The sequence below is a fragment of the Fukomys damarensis genome, unplaced genomic scaffold (genome assembly GCF_012274545.1).
Source record: "Fukomys damarensis isolate Sample0158 unplaced genomic scaffold, DMR_v1.0_HiC HiC_scaffold_14, whole genome shotgun sequence".
Lineage (NCBI taxonomy): Eukaryota > Metazoa > Chordata > Mammalia > Rodentia > Bathyergidae > Fukomys > Fukomys damarensis.
In genome coordinates this window covers 81,551,460-81,569,499 of record NW_022900926.1, presented here as the reverse complement: position 1 = coordinate 81,569,499, position 18,040 = coordinate 81,551,460, and the positions used below count along the sequence as shown (strand labels likewise).

The 18,040-nt window shown below is 36.8% G+C and overlaps 1 long non-coding RNA gene across 5 annotated transcripts in view; it reads right to left on the bottom strand.

Annotated features, from left to right (window-relative positions):
- LOC104871474 overlaps window positions 1-18,040 on the bottom strand; it is a 236,486-nt gene that overhangs the window by 191,114 nt on the left and 27,332 nt on the right. For 3 of the 5 annotated variants that reach the window (XR_782876.1, XR_782877.1, XR_782875.1), the window contains exon 3: window positions 16,457-16,644. The exons of the other annotated variants lie outside the window; for them this stretch is intronic. This is a non-coding gene — a long non-coding RNA (uncharacterized LOC104871474). The remainder of the gene's footprint in view (window positions 1-16,456; window positions 16,645-18,040) is intronic. 5 annotated transcript variants of the gene reach the window in all.

Here is an 18,040-nt window from a genome sequence, read left to right as displayed (position 1 = left end):
TTAGTACTCTGGAATTTGCAATATGGAGTGAGTCCTAAGAGATATAAGTCTTCTCTTTGTCTTTCATAAATCTGACAAACTTATTGACCACTAGCCTTGATGTAATTATAACACAACATTCAAATTACCACTACTGTCATATTTTTGGCCCTTCATATCTACACATGCATAGTAGCAGCTTTAATTGTTCATATTGGCTATGATTTTTGACTCTACAACCTCACTCCTAAACATGTAAATAATGTCACCTCTGTCTTGAAGTACATGGAAGAATTTTAAAACTGCGAAGACTAAAGTATGCAAACAAAGGTGAGTGCTAGCTTGACCTCCCCCAGGTCCAAACCTAGAATTTTAAAGAGGCATGAATGACATAGTCTACTAAAATCATCAAATTTGACATATTAAATTACATTAAATTATAAGAACACATGATCTGAGTTACATTATAAAAGTTTTATACCCAAAAATGTGTGACTGTATTAGTCATTCTTGTCACTGAGATAAAATACAGGAAATCTGCAACTAGTTTATTTTGGCTTACAATTTACAGACAATTTAGTCCATGGTTGGCTGGCTGGCTCCAAGGCTGAACACTCATGGCTGAAAGTCATGACAGAGAGGTGTTCGATCCATGGCAGCCAGAAAATAGTGAGGGAAGGCAGGAACCCAGGATAAGAAAAATTCTTCTAGGTTACACCCTTGTGATCTGCCTCTTCTACTCAAGAGCCACCTCTGAACAGCTCAGTCAGCTCTGCGGGCTTCAGTGGACTAATGCACGGATGAGTGTAGTGCCCCTGTGACCAGTCACCTTCCAGACACAGGCAGCTTTGGGACACGATTTAGATCCAGACCATAAGCAAGGAAATATTTCCTGTGATATCTCTTCCTACATATTTTGATGAAATGAAAATAAGTGTGAAATACGAATTTTGAGAAAATATTTCTAAAAATAAACTCAATGGGAAAAAATGCAAATTCACACAAATGCCAAGTGTATCTCAGATATAAAAATAATTTTAATTTACGCTTGCTTCGAAGAAGTTTAATAAACTTCTATTTATATAAATAATGGAAGGTTTCATTTCTTAGTGTAAACAAGCAAGTACTGGAGAAGGGAGTCAGATTTCTTTCAAATTGTTTTTTTCTACTTATTACACATCTATCAGATCCATTCCTTATAGAAATCTCCATGACAATACGCAAGATTTTAGCCCTGATTTAATGGTTGCATTGGAGACAGAGAAGGCAAATAGAATCATTTCTCAGCAACTCTGAGCCTCATACTGCACAACTCAAACTCCACTGGGTGGGATGTATGAAGGCAACAGCAACCTTCTGGGTAGCAGGCCTAGCTTCAGCACCTCAGGTCCAGCAGGTGCTATAAGCAGACAGACACTGCCAAGACCCAGACATGACCAGGCCCAAGGCTCGGCAAGGATCTTGTGCAGAGCACCTTCCATGGGAGAATTATCGAACTAATTGCTTGCTTTGTTGATATATCAATTGCTTTTTCTAAAATGATATTGAGCTGATTATACTTACACACTGAAAGGCTAACATTAAAATTACTCACAAAATTCTACTCGAATATTCCAGACAAGAATTTTTATCTTTTGGAATGTACCCTCATGAAATGCCAAATAAATATGTCATAAGCCTCCTACTACTAAATTATGTGAGTTAGGGAGGGGGTGAAAGGAGGGCAGGGACAAGGGCAAAAAATGAGAACCACGACCTGTCATGTAAAGGTACAAGATCCCAATAATGAATGTAATTGTACTGTATACCTAAAATGTACCAATAAACTCAATGAGGAAAAAAAAGCATGTGAGTTATCAGAAGGGCTTCTAAAAATATAAAAAATGAAGAAAGATAATGACCCTTTACAATTATAAAGGAATTCAGTGTTTTATAAGGTTTTATTTGAGCTCATTTCTACCTTCTATGGTAAGTTATGTGGGCAAATTTGTTCAAAGTAAAATAATTTGAAAACCACCTCAGAAATGATGTTGGTATATATGAAATGTGTTTAACTATATATTAACATATGCTGTGATGATCAAAGTTTAAGCATTTGATGTGTTATACTTCAGTGAATAAAGATTTTATTGAGGCAGGCAGTGGCCCAACTGAGCTAAATCCCCGGACCTAAAGGTTCTACTGAAAACCTTCCCTATGTTAAATTATTCCCTCATAACTTAAGTCTCAAATTATTAAACTATTCAATTTTAGCTTTTATATGGAAAACTTTTAAACAAACATAATTGTAGATCAGTATAGAAAGCCCTATTAACCAGCCTCAAAAGTTGTCAATATATGAATATCTGTTTCCCACACACATTGAATGTTTTTTGTTTTTGCTGGGAGATTGGACCCAGGACCTTATACATGCTAAGCATATGCCGTGCCAACGAACTACACCCCCAGCACACTCAAGTTTTATAGTACTTCAGTTATAACTATTTGAATATGCATGTCTGAGAGACAGAGCCTTTACTCTCTTTTTAAAGCAAGGCTTCATCACCCTTCAGAGGAGATGTTGTGCACATTCTCTGTCACATCTGCGGACTCACATGGCATGTTTCTCTTGTGATGAAACTCAATCGATGAGTTCAGCAGCTGTTGAGCTTTTGAACCGGTTATACTTTCCAGTTAGTCTTCCAGTAAAGTTTCAGCAGCCATTGATGATCGTTGCCCAGAACGATTACTTCCAAGATCATTTTTATATTAATGTATGGATAACATTTGATATTCTAGAACATGTCTTCCCACCCATGGTCTCATTAGATATCCCATTTAGTTATAGTAGGCCTCTTCCGATCAATACAACATACAAATTCTTTTTTTTTTTCAGTGTTCAGATACAAACCAGGGCCTTATGCATTCCAGGCAAGTAAGTCACTGAGCTATATTCCCAACCCACAACATGTAAATTTAGTATCTCCTTGCTGTATTTCAGTGAAGTTTTATGGCAGTATAAGTATGGTTTCTTAAGGTAATATATTGTTTTTTGGGGTTTGTTTTTGGTACCAGAGATCGATCTTGGGTCCTTGCGCTTGCGAAGCAGGCGACGGAACCACTGAGCTAAATCCCCAGTGGTAACATATTGTTTTCCAAGTGCCTCACAAACTTTATTTACATTTCCATAAATTCATTTTTAATATTACTTATTTGCATGTTTACATTTTAATATTTCAATTAAATTTTTTAACTTTGTATTGAAGTAAAATTTTTAAAACAAAAAAATGGCATAAATCCTAAGTATAAAGCCTTAAGTATTTTTTTGACATGAATCTATCTGTGTAATCACCAAATGTAGAAACAGAGAACATTATCAGTATTCCAGAAAGCGAAGATATGTTCCCTGGCAACATTCCTCCAGTATAACCACTAGTCTCATCTCCACCACCATGGATTAATTTTGCTTGGTTTTGAGTTTCATATAAATAAAATTCAAATAATAGAGATGTGTGTGTGTGTGTGTGTGTATTTCCTTTCTATCCTTTTTCTTTTGCTCAGTAACTGGAGGATTATTCATGTTGTGGTATCCACACATAATTTATTCTGTTTTCACTGCTTTGTAGTATTCCATTTTATATATACACTATAATTTACATATCCATAAAGTAATTTAAGTTTTATTTTAAAAAATGAACTTTCATTATCTTTTAATATTCTTTTAAACTCCTACTCTATTATGTCTATCATTTATCTACATTTGTTATCTCTCTGTCATGTAGTGAAATATGTCATTTGAAAATAAACTGATGCAATAGAATTTATTAAAACTAAATGATACTAGGGGTAAAAAATAATTATCCTTTCTCCAAACTGGCTAGTCTACTACTCAGAAAAAACTGCTCCATAGGTATAAGACCAAAGGGGTTTACTGTCTTAACTATGAACTTACTATGTATTTGTTTCAACTCTACCCAAGAATATTCTCATCACTAAAATTAGTGTAATGAAATTGTTACTTTCAAAAAACCTAAATAATAGGTGTTAAATTTAGAGATTTAATTAAATGGGGCCAAGAAGAAATTTAGTGTGACACTGAGATTAGCAAAGTTTTAAATATCAAATATTACCTATTTATTCATCAAATTAATAGTCACTGAGAACCTACTCGGCCAGCTACTAAAAAGAAGTATGGACAACATAAAAATAATAATGCTCAGCACTTAGATTATACTTTGATTACACCAATTTCACATACATCATCTCATTTACTCTTCATCTATGAAATTGACAATACTACCAATACCATTTTATATATAAGGCACCGATAAAGAAATTTGTTCAAGATCTCAAAATTAACTATGAAATTAGTAATGTTCAACAAAAAGCTGATTAGCAGATTGGAATCAGTGTCAATAATATAAAATAAATATATTTGTTTAACGTGTTGCTATGATTATCAGGGATATATAAAAGAATATCTAAAGATATGCACTACAGTATAATGCTAAAAGACTAGAAATTACCTATATATCAATAGTAAATTTATTAAATAAATTATACAAGATAGAAAAATTGAAGTTTCTCACAACCACATTTTTTTACATATTTAACAGAATGGGGAAATGGCCATAATGTATCCTTAAGTGAGAAAAACAAAATAGGTTGTAAGAGAAACACTCTGAACAATATAATAGAGATTCTTTCAAAGTGGTGTGAATGCGTGTTTACGATATATGGCATGCACTTGCTGCCTTAGACTCCCAAATATCTCTCCCCTGCTCTTACTGGCATTTCCTAACTTTCATCCCTATGAGCTGTTGTGCTCCAAGAGAAGATGGCCCCTCACCCTGCTCCTGGAGTGAGACTTCTCAGATCTGTGCAAATTTCCACATCCACAATTGGGAATCAGGCTTGCACACAAAATCTTTGCCAGGCCTTGAGACACCAGATTTCTCTGGGAGCTTCTGAGAGGCAAGGAAAATAACTTTCTTCTCTTCAAACAAAGTGACTAAAAGAACCATTCTGACTTCAGTTGGAACTGATGCAGCCATTTCTGCTAACCCAGGAGAGCCAGCCTGAAGTCAATATTGGCAAAAAGAAAAGGAAAGCCCAATCACAGAAGAGTGCCCAGAGTCCTCTGGCAAGTCATGAATCCTTGGATTAAACCATGCCTGCAGCCAGAGATACACCTTTGCTGGGCCGCCTCCACAAGTTATTACAATCTGAAGAGTCTCAGTTCTACAGACTCTAAATTTTTTTAAAAATGGGATGTCTGGGATATTCTGCATATTTCCTACAACACATGTTATTTCATCATCAGTAAGAACAATAAATACTATATTAAGCAGATCATTCAAATCCCCCACGTTGAATATATTTCTTGATTATTTATATTCAGGCTCACCAAGCAATTTAAAAATAAGTCTAATTCACAGAACCTTAACTTTTGAAATAATGATTTCATAGCACACATTGTATAAGACTTGACTGTTTTCAAAGCACTTTCCCATTTAGTAATCTGAACAAATCCATGAATCTATGAAGTAAGACAGTATAGTAGAAACTGCTTTGAGCTCACAAAGCACATTGCCTTTTCCTCCTGGGCACATAGATATTTAGTGTTTCCCAACTCCCCTTCAGCTGAGTCAGCCTAATGGACCAGCAGCAAAGTGTACCAGTGCAAGAACCTGCCCATAAAAGCCTCCAATGAACAATGTTCCCTCCTTCTCTTTTGATGTCTGCTGATCTGATACAGGGGATATGGAAAAGAATTCGAAGGCCCTAGAAATAGGAAAGATGCAAGATAGAAGGTGCTCGGTTCCTCCATGAACTAAGTAGAAGGCTATAAGCTAACCAGAAACATCTGTACTTGAGTTTGAAAGAAATTAGATCTCACTTTTCTAAATTGGCAAATTGAAATTAGTATCAAAAATATAAAACTAATATTATAGGAAAACAGAGAAGCAGAATCAATAAGATGTGGGTGGTGTGCGGGGTTGGGGGAGCAGGGAGAGAGACAAAGGCAGAGAGGTGGGGAGAGAGGGAGAGAGAGAGAGAGAGAGACAGAGACAGAGAGAGAGAGAGACAGAGAGAGAGATTAAAGGAATGGGCTTACACAGTTGTAGAAATTCAAAATCAAAAATCTACAGTGTGGGCAGACAGGCTGGAGTCCCAGGGAAGGGTGACCACTTGTTAGATTTTAATGTTGCTTAAAAGTCTGGGTTTTGGGTTCCTTTTATGAATTCCCCTGAAGCATCCCATAGTCAAGATTGTGGCCAACACTCAATGTCCTAGAAAATGGCAAGGGCTTCTTTGGAACTTTCTCACCTATACTGATTGCCAAGAGTCATATCTAAGTTTCCTTCTTTACAGGTTTCTTCCTTGTCCTTATGCAGGAAAACCACCTATCTTCTCAGTTCACTTTCCTTCAAAATAGGGCGTTAGGGGAAATCTACCCCGTTCTCTTTTCTCTCTCCTCTCTCCCTCTCTCCCTTCCTCCCTCTCCATTGTCCCCCCTTTATCATCTTCTTGCCTCTGTACCACTTCCTAAAAGCTGAAGGTAAGGTGAGGAATAGCATCAATCTTCACACCAGAATCTTCCATCCTTTTTCACTACCACTTTTTGAAGCTTATTCACAAAACATATACCATTGTCCTCATGTGACTGTATTGAGAATTTGAGACAAGATCCTTTAAAATTGTTTTAGGCTTTGGGAGGAAGGATTTCTGTGGTCCTTCTGCATTCTGCCATCTAAATCCCTGAATCCAACTGACAATATTCAAAAGGAAACTCTTTTATGAAAATATTTTGAAAAGAAAAGTTGTCCTGTATTGCAAAGTAGATTCATAATTTCAAATAACTGCTTGGGGCAGAAGATAATCAAATTTAGAGCCAAAGACCAAATGCAAACTTCCAAAGCCACTGTATAAATTCTGAATATTTTGTCATAAAAAATAGGTTTTTTTTCAATATAAGCCCTTGATGGCCATTTTAAAAGAACCATGTGAAGATGCAACAGCCACTTATAAAGCTAAACTAGGTTTGATCCGAAGTATTTAGTATATAGGATTTAGATAAGTTCCAAAAGAGCTGTATATTTGCCAAAGGTCATTCATTATATTAAAATTCAAATGTACTGACATTGTGAAATGGGAAGAAAGGGGCTAAAGGTGTAGGGAAGGTGGGATGGGTAGGAGAAAGGTAATAAGGGAAAAGAAAAAAATGTGTGATAATGAAAAGATGGAAGTAAAAGTGTTTGTAGATGGGGAGGGGAGGAGGGGGTAAAGGGAGGGCAGGGACAAGGGGAAAAATGAGAACCAAGACCTGTCATGTAGAGGTACAAGATCCCAACAATGAATGTAACTGTACTGTATACCTAAAATGTACCAATAAACTCAATTAAAGCTGAAAAAAAATTTTTTTAATTCAAATGAAAATAACCTTAATTTTAGGTTAAGTCAGTAAGGTAGCCCTTAATTCACCTGCTTGTGCTGTCACTGCACAGTGCCTCATAAGTGATCCCCGGGAATAGCAGAAGGATGGGCCTGGCGACCTCTCAAGGTCTGCTCAAGTTTTTTGATTACATGAATTGTGTGCAGAAAATTATATGATAAAATATCTACACAAAAGCAATGTCATTTTTCTTCTCCAGCTGTCATCTTTGGGGTTTTATGTTTAAGATGTATACCCATGTTTACTTGTTTCTAAAATGGTTTAAAAACTGTTCCAGGCCATTCTCAACTTTCAATGGCAATACAGGTCGGTTTCATACAAGGTTAAACAAAACTGACTGTGCATGTAGCATTTTGTACATGTTGTTATAGTTCTTGCTTTGTTTTATTCTCGGTCAACCAGAGATTCAAAGATATCCATAACATAGCCATGCTTTAAATTGTCCATATTTATATTTTTCACTTTTATACCATTACCATCCATACTAAACTACCTATGAAATAAAAATCATCATAGCTGAATCTATTAAAGCAGAGTCTTTTCAACCAAGTATTATTTTGTTCTTTTTTATGTTCTCCCCTAGCCGCCTTCAACTGCTTATGTTTTCTTAGGTCTATTTGAATAATGTATTATTTCTATGCTCTTTAAATTACTACTTGGCTAATTCACTTATAAATTGTTATGACTTTCAGAGAAATTTTATTGCTGTGCCTTATCTTTCTTCCATGAGACGCTAACCTATCCTAAACAAGTTCTGCAGTCTACTAAAACTGGCCATTTCAAAGTGTACTTCTTTCCACCCTATCTCGTTTCACTTTCATTTTCATCCTGATCCCAAACACAATGAGATCGGGATCACTATTTCCAAGATTTCTCTGAACCATTTTGCCTGCAATCAGACTTCATGCATCACGCACAATACCCTGGCTGGCTTTGTTTCTGCTTCGTATTGGCCGTTGCATGCACTGAATGAGAGAGCAATCCTGTATCAGAGCCACAAGCACACAGCCTTCCTTATCTGGTGGGCCTTATAAAACACAGGCTTTTCATGAGAAATTCAATCCTGCTGGTCACCACTGGCTTTTTGCTGTTTAATATATTTTAAAATAATGCAGTAACTTTTTGCTTGTTTTTCTAATTGTATGATTTAGTATTTTAAAAAGTACAGTAAATAATTTCACTTTCCAGCAAAATTGTACAGCCACAAGGTCAAAGAAAACTATTTTCTCTGTCAGATCCAATACCATATATTCCGCATTTTTATTATTTACCCTCTATAAATTGATAAAATTGAAAGTCTTTCTAATAAATATCAAAAATAAAAAATATGAAGTAGCTTCCTCTAGTTTCCTACCAGAAACAAAATGTTTGAGATATCTAGAGTGCTAAAAAGAACCTGAAACTCTTTAATTCAGAAAATAGAACAGAAACAAGGTGAATGTTCATTAGTAAGAGTATCGTTGCAAAGGTAAAGTTACCTTCAACTCCTGGAATGTCGATTAGCAAAATTAGTTATGAATTGATGGACCAATCTATCTGAAAAGTATTCATAAGCTTCTATAGGAAAGACCAGATATAACCAAATGTGTATTTGTTCTTTTTGTAATCACAAAAAAACTATGTATATATGTATGTGTGTATGTCATACATACATGTATCTTGTATATCCATGTCATACCCAGGTATACATACAGAAACTTTATACTTTTGTTATGGTTTATATCTAGATGTCTCCTAAAGCATCATGTGCTCATAGGTGCAGCTTTTAGAAAGTGATCGAATTATGTGGGCTTATAGATGACTTGAGGTTAGGCAGTGGGATCTGGTCATGGTGAGTGTGGCCTGGAGGGTCTGTCTGCCAGCACACTATGAGCTGTCTCTCCTCTGCCAGGTCCCCATTGTCTTACTGCCCTCCCTTGGAGCCCCTTACTATGTGCTGAAACCTCTTAAAAAACACCTTTCCTCCTTAGAGTTACAGGTGTTTGGTATTGAGACTCAGAGAGGAGAAAGACAGTTGTGTACATGCACAATTACACACTTTATAAACCAAGTAATGGTATATTATTACAGTGTTATATGTATTTCAGATGAAAATACAACAGGTTATTAATGCATGTTCCTTTCAGTAAGGGAGAATGACTGTTAATGGGAGAGAAATATTAGAGAAGGAGGAAGAGGTAAGAAAAAAAATTTTAAACCCTTACAGTAGGATTAAAATCCATTTGTATTTTCTTGCTTACAGATCTTTGGAACTGTTTAGATTTGCTTTTGTCTCAGTGAGCATATTGTCAGGTAAATTACTGAGGAAGGTACAAAAAAGCTATTTCCATTTTGGATGAAATAAAAGAAAATTTATGATGTTTTCTGCCATCATGGAGATTCTCCTTTACTCTGATGCATTCTGATCTCTCTGGTTGAAGAGACTTCAGTTAAGACAAACCCAGCCTGGAGAGGGACAAAGTAAAACAGAAGACTGGACACCATGAGCTGTGTGAGGCTCTGCCTGGTGTCTGGTGGCCAAAGAACAGCAAGAACCACTCCAAACTCTATTTTGACAAGACTTAACAATGCTAGCTGAAGGGAACATAGTTGTGTAAGGAAACTGAACCCATCTTTCTCCAGTGTAGCAGGAGGCCCATTCCCAACGTGTTCAGCAGCTGATGGCTTATCTGGCATGAGCTGCTGTTGGGACGAGAGGCAGCTGCCTGGGTACAGACCTTGTTCCTACCACTTACAGCTCTTCGGTTTCCCCATATATCGAACAGGTATAAAAATATAACCTAGTACACAGTACAGTTCTGAGAATTAGACCTCAGGGTTCAGCCTTTAAAACCATGCTTGCCTCATTGTGGGTGGTCAGTGTGGTAGATGCTGTCTAGGTGTGCCTGTCATTTCAGAGAGAAAGCAAAACTTTGATAACTTCCTTTAATTTTTATTATTTGCTTAATTAGTCATTCTTCTTTTTTGGGGGGAACAAGCATATATGTGGATCAAAATGTCTCTTCTTCTCCCTTGAAACATCTTTATCTAAGATAAAAGCAAATGACCACAAGCACACAGGACTTCCCAAACCACTAAAGAATTAATAGTTGTGACTTCTAAGTCTTCCACATATTTTCACATGGGTGCATCACTGAAACTAACGTAATAATCTGAAGAACACGGGTTCACTGTACAACTTCACATTTTCAATTTAAATGTCTCGCTGAAACCTTTGACAGTTCTTTTTGTAGTGGAATCAATGAGAAAAGCAGTGGCCATCATAGTGTTTTCCATGTTTCTTTTTAAGAACAGTTAGAGTCTCCCCCCACCCCTTGACTAAAAGCTGAGCTTTGAGTTGGGTCCAGGATAATCCTCTTATGTGCATCTTCTGTTAGAGCCTTGATCCAAGTAAACTTCAAAATTACACCAACAGCTAAAATAAATTCACACCTCTTCTTACAAACTACAACTACCATCCATATGTAGAAATACAATTTCTGTAATTTTGAAAGAAATTAAATCAGTTTGTGTTGGGACTATGCAAAGTGGTCCACGCAGCCATTGTGCTCATGTTCTTTTGGGAGTTTATGGCATCTTTCATGTTCAGTCTCTTTAACATGATCCCTACCTACAGTCTGGCAGTATCAAATTTTACCTGTATATTTTTTTAGGAAATGATGGAGATGGAACCTCATGCCTCTTGCACGCTAGGCAAGTGTTCTACCACTGAACTATACCCCCAGCCTTCAGCTTTTACCTTTTGAGAAACTTTTTCCAGAATCATGAATTTTTTCTACCTTAGTCTAAAGAATATTTTAAAATTAAATAAATCTCCTATGACAAACTTTAAGAAAACACTACAAAACCATTCCACCACAAAACAAAATGATTCTATAAGGAACAAAAAATTTTACTGTGCTTTCCTTCTTACTCCCTGTCATCAAAACTGATCCAGTAAGATCTGATGAAGGAAACGTGCTGCAGAAAAAATTTTTAAAAGATTAGGCAGTGATGAGAAGTCAGATAAAATATTCAGCTTGTTATAATTGCAGTCAGGAGCACCCTTCAAATTCTCATCACTCTTTTTCTGCAAACCAGGAAAAAGTTATTCCATTTGTTCAGGTGACAAACAGGTTTTGTTTAGGGGGTTGCCTTAGACATTTATTTGTAAAAAGCTTTTTTAATACTCCAAGTTCTGTGTGTGTGAGTTGGTGCTGGTTAGTAAGAATACTTTGCAGAAATGAGTCAGGGTTGCTCAACATTCTGGGAGAGTCAAGGCAGGATTTGTAAGGAAATGGTGAGTAAGGTGGACAGGGTTGGTGAATGATTGTGTCCTTATGGAATATTGATTAGGTTCCGGTGGGTTATTGATCTGGATTATGCTTGGTGGATGGATTGTGATGAATAGATTATGCAAATTGTCTTTGGCAGTCCTCTAAACTTAGAGACTATTCCCAAATTTTAGCAGAAAATCCTGTTTTCTATAAATTCTCTTCCTCTCCCCCCACCACCGTCCCTCCCTCTCTCTCTCTCTCTCTCTCTTTCTGCCTTGAATTAAATGATACCCAAAAAGTACATGGATATTTATGAGCCCTTTCTTAAGACAATTTTGCATTTATTTCAAATTTTTTACATAGAAGGAAAAATGTTGATTTATTTAAATCAGTGAAAGAAAATTCTGCAGAGTACCCACTTCAACTACAATTCCAATTACTTTTTCCTTCTGTCATCACAATCATTTGAAAATTATAGAAGTCTCAACACTGAAGTTTGCAAACTCAGGAAATAAAGTATTTTCTAAAATGCATGCTTTGAAAATAGAAACAAACATTTCTTTAAGGCACCTAATTTTAAAGGTAATACAGATGGTTCAAATATATTATTCAGAATTATTACTTTATCATGATAATAAAGACATACTATACCATAGTGCTGTCCCTAATGTTATTTTCTGATAATAAAAACTTTTTTTCAACATAGACCTGTTTAGAACTGATTCTACTGCACCTTCCAGTAGACACAGTTCTTTCCCTTAGACCTGAGCTATTTGATAGCCACTAGCCCTATGTGGCTATGTAAATTTAATTTAATTTAACATAAATTAAATGAAGAATTTACTTCTTTGGTTTCCCTAACACATTTCAAGTACTCAAAAACTACATATATTCAGAGGCTACTTTATCAGACAGCACAGATTATAAAACATTTCCTTTATTTCAGTAAATTGTACTATTCAACTCTTAGCTTAGGCCAGGGATGGCGAACCTTTTATAGCTTTCAGTGATACAAAGAGCCTGCTGTGTCATGCCTGCCATAAGTTTGCCACCACTGGCTTAGGCCATAAGTGCTTTCTATTAGACACCAGAGCTACTCTTCAACAGGTATACAGCAGGTCTATAAGAACATAAGTTTATTTCCAGTACTATTTTTTAAAAGACTGTAACATTCCATTGTAAAGCCTGATTTGCTTATTCCATTTTATGGTTACAAACTGATTCTTTTTTTCTTTCTTTCTTTTTTGGTACCAGGGATGAGACTCAGGACCTTGAGCTTGCAAAGCAGGCACGGTGTCACTGAGCTAAATCCCAGCCCTCATATTTTTTATTTAACACTTACTTCACCACCTTTGCTGTCTCCGCATCTAAGCTGAAATCATTTTAAAGACAGGGAGTACATATCAAAAACTTTTAAACCTGGGCTGGGGATTTAGCTCGGCAGTATTGCATCTGCCTTGCAAGTATAAGGTACAAGGTCCTTAGTTCAATCTCCAGTTAAAAAAACAAAACAAAAAAAAAAAACTTTACACCTTTTCACTGCTTCCTAGATAAACAGTGAATACAAGAGTTTTTTTAGAAAAACTTACTGAGTTAATTACAATGTGACATAGCCTCCTGTGTGGTCTGGATAGGGTTTGTCCTCCAAAGCATCCAAATTGCAAAGTTGGACCGAATGTGGCATGGAAAGCTAGTGAATCGTTAAGAGGCATGGCCACGTGGAAGACGATTAGGTAACAGGGTAGCACCTTTGGAAAAGAATAGCTAGGGGTAGTCCCCTCAAGAGTGGGTTATTAGAAAAGAGTGTGCCTTGCACTCCCTGGTCTTCCTCACTTGCACATGTATCCCTTCTGTCTATTCTGTAAGCTTTGCAGCCACATTATAATGCTGTCAGGGAGGTACTATCAGATTCTGTTTGGACTTCCCTGTCAACAGAATTCTGAGCCAAACAAACCTCTTTTCTTCATACATTACCTAGCATCAGATATTCTCTTAAAGCAACACAAAGCATACTAAGACACCCACCTACTCTAATTCCATGCATTCTGGGTATTTCATAAGTCAGTTTCCTAATTGCAGAGGCCATAATCCTGATTATGCCCAAAGCAGGATGTGAAGAGTTAACCCACAAAGGGCTTGTTTATAGAAGTGAGTCTGGCCATAGCCTATGTGTTAAAGTCAGAGTAACTCACGCCTAAATTCTGTTCCCACAACTAAAATGTTCAGACTAAAAGGACAACGTCCTAATTACAATCATATATTTTGTCTATTCTGTTCTGAATTTGAGAATGCTTTGTCTTGTCCTTTTTGAACCTTGTTTACATTAATTTCCATAGAAATCACACATTGCCTTTACCCTCAGTTGATTGCCAATAAAAGTCAGTGCCTGGATCTGACCAGGGCTTTTGGCAGTTGCACTGGCACTGGTTGTCCTGGCACCCCACTTTCTCTTAGTTCTGTCTCTTACTGTACTTTTTTCCTCAGGCCCGTGTCACACACTGTGTGGTGTGTACTGGAACCTGACCACAGGGATCTCCGGTACCTAATCTTGGTAGAATCCTCATGATCGCTCCAGATACTTTTCAAATCTATAGTGAAGACCCTTACAAGAGATATAAGGTACAAAGATTCCCTGGTGAGGGAAAATGACAAAAGTTATTTTAGCTGTATCCCTGGTAGGCAAATTTCCATTTCCTCCTGTTGGGAGCCATGTCTGACTTCCCAAACTCACCAGACAGTCCAGCCCTTGTTCAGCATTCAACATACCCTCAGTTGTGCAGTCCAGCCAAAAACAAGTTTTTACCTTCACCCTAAGCCTGATCCTCACAATCACTTTTCTAATCCTGACAACTATTCTGAAAATACTTGTTCACTCTACAAATGAGTATTTAATATTCTTCTATACAAAGAATCGTGCTTGACAGTGAAGACAAAACAGAATAAAGGAGGGTGATAATAAGTAGCAAATCAATGTATTATTAAAACCTTTGAGATGCTACAGTGGAACAGAGGCAGTGTCTCCAATAAAGGATTGAGAGTAAGATGAGACAGACCTCACATTCAATGAGCAGGCAAGACATCTTGAAGAGAAAATGTGTACATTGAGACTAGAAGGACACAAGATCTAAGGACATAAAGAGGCAGGCAGAAGAAACAGCATATACAAAATGGTTGATTTAAATAACAAAAGTGGTTTAATCAAGGAACAGAGAAGTAACTAATGTGGCTCAAGAGGAAAGTAACAATTTATATCATTTATATTTTGGGTTTCTCATATAGGAGAAACTGTACAACATTTAACCTCTGCGTGCATTTTCCTACAACTGATTCAAATTTACACTACTTTATGGTTGATTATTACATCGTTGCACATATACACATTTTCTGTATCCATCATCTGTTCGTGGGCCCACAGGCTGCTTCTAAGATTTAGCTGTTATTAGTTGTGTTGCCACAATATACATGCAACAATTCCCCAAGCAGAATGTAAACATTAGATATCACAAACTGAAAAAAAGAGGAAGAAAGAAAAGGAGCAAGAAGCAAGGGAGGCAATGATCATATTATTGGCATTTTGTAAATGGCCTTCTCAGCCATAACTATTAGTTGAGATGTTAAGTGCTCTGCAAAGCCCTTGAAATGTCTACATCAGGGGAATAACACAGAAATTGGATGAGTGAGGGGGCAAGTGAATGAATCTACTTAATGCTCAAGAGCAAGCTTATTTAAAAGAGTGCTATTGGGCAGGCATGTCCAACCTGCAGCCCACAACAAGCAGTAATGCAGTCCCATAACTCATAAAGTTTTAACATTATTATGTTACTATCACTGGTATTTTTCATTACTCGACCAGGCAATGCTGTGCCACAGACTGCGTGGGTGACACTGACTCCACCTCCGAGCTCACCACCCAGTCAGGCAGATTGAAACCCATGTGCATCAAACACATGTGCTTCTGCATCCTGGTAAGTAAAACACAGCAAGCACTGATGATCACATTTCAGCCTACACACGTGTGCCTGTGAAGGCAGGTGTTTATTGTGATTAAGCGGCAGAAGTGTAAGTTTCCTTTCAATTATTAAACTTTTGTGGGATTTCATAAAATAATTTAAAAAGTTAAAATATAAAAAAGGAAACTGAGAAAGGGGCTAAAGGTGTAGGGAAAGTGGGAAGGGTAGAGGAAAGCTAGTAAGGGAAAATAAAAAAATACGAGAAAATGAAAAGATGGAAATGAAGTGTTTGTAAAAGGGGAGGGAGGAGGGGTGAAGGGAGGGCAGGGACAAGGGGAAAATTGAGAACCACGACCTGTCATGTAAAGGTACAAGATCCCAATGATGCATGTAACTGTACTGTATCCCTAAAATGTACCAATAAACTCAGTGAGGAAAATAAATAAATAAATAATTAATTAAAAAAGGAAACTGGGGCCGGGGATTTAGCTTAGCGGTTCGGTGGCCTGCCTTGCAAGCGCAAAGACCCGAGTTCAACCCCCGTACCAAAAAAGAAAGAAAACTGTTTTACTTACATCTATTAACTGCATTACGTATTTTATATGCAGCCCAGGATAATTCCTCTTCATTCAATGTAGCCCAGGCAAGCCAAAAAACTGGTCATCCATGCTCTACGTAGTTTTTATAAAAAATAAATACTGCATTTCCTGTCTATTCAACTCCTCTCTTCCTTTTGGATTAAGAGGGTGATACATTTGACTGATACTGGAACCAACTCTACAAAATCTCTACATTCACTTTTTAGAAAGCAGCGTTAACTGGTAGACTTCCCTGACCTCTTCAGGCAGAAGCAGGTCTTCTCTCCTCAGTGTTGCTTCAGTGCTCAGCACGTCCCTCAGTGACAAAGTTGCCCCTTGGAATTATAGGTGGGTGTTCTAGCAGCCTGTGAGTGCAGCGCATGCACCTCTGCAAGTGCACTTCCTGGTTCCGTGTCTACCACAGAGTAGGCCCTCAGCAGTGTTTTCTGAATGGGTAAGAGAATGAGGAGAAGATGGGCAGGGGATCTTCTTTAGTAAATGCAGATGTAGAAGCAAGTTTCTATGCTAATTTGCACCAAAAGAAGATTAATTTACAATTTCTGTAATCAGCTGCTCTGAACTGATTATGCATTAGAGTCCTGAGGTTTTCTACGAATATTACTATGTATGCAGCATGTAAATTAAAATAGCTCTTAGAAAACTGAGAGGCTTGAATTCCCATCCTATAATTCAGGTCTTCTCAATTAATTCAATGTCCCCTTTCCTAAATAACGCTGGAGAAGCACTAGTAGTTGAATCTAGCAATTCCTACTTTAGGTCAAGACGAACATTCTGTGCACCCTGAATGTGGTACCTGCTCCTCCTCATGTCCATGGGAGACAGGTAGGACAAGCATTTTTATCTTTGTCTCATAATGAAAACATAACCTTTCCCAGAAAAACTCATTTAAAGTTACCTGGCTTATATGCAGAGGAGCACACCTTCCTAGAATCCATTTTCTAAGATCCCTTTCTTTTACACCAGTATCTGGATTAATAGTTCTAAAAGTATGTTCCTCAACCAGTGGCAGCAGACTCACCTGGGAACTTTCTAAAAATGAAAATTTTCCTCCCCCCACAGACTTACTGAATCAACAATTTCAGGGTTGAGGAAGAGAAAGGCAGCAATGTTCTAAGCCCTCCAATTATTGTAACATACCCTGGGAAACTCTGCTCTAAATAATATGGTCTGTAAAAGATTGATAATAAATACATGGATTCAAGCCAAATATAATTTATTTCATATAATACAAAACTCCTTAATCTGGAAGAAAAATCCCACATGAAAATTTGGATATACTAATTATCAATTCATTATTCATTGTGTTGGTATATCACCACATTGAATACTATTTGTGCAAAAGCATTAATTTTTATTTAATATAATACTTTAAGAATTTTGCCATACCTTTTCAATTATATTTAAGCATGAATGAACTGTGAAAAATTAAAATTTTAACTTATACTTATCCCAAACCCATCAGCATTACTATTAACTCTAGTGCATACATCTTGCCCACCAAACTTATAAAAGCAAAAGGATGGGCAAATATTATACTTCTATACAGAGTCTATTTCATGAAGATGTGTTTATTAGTTAAGTAGTAAAATAAATGAATAGAAGAGTCAAATGTTTCCTACCTATATCAATTGAAATCTTTGCTGAAAAAAAAAAAATTTCATCCAAAAAAGAAACTTGGTAGTTTCTCCTGGGGAAGTCAACTTAATCTTCTGTGGGTCCCTGAATGATCCCTGACTCACAGACTTTAAGCAACTGAGATTTAATTATAGGTCTTGTAAAAGCATTTCAGAAAGATTCTCCTTCCTGAGACATAAACAATGT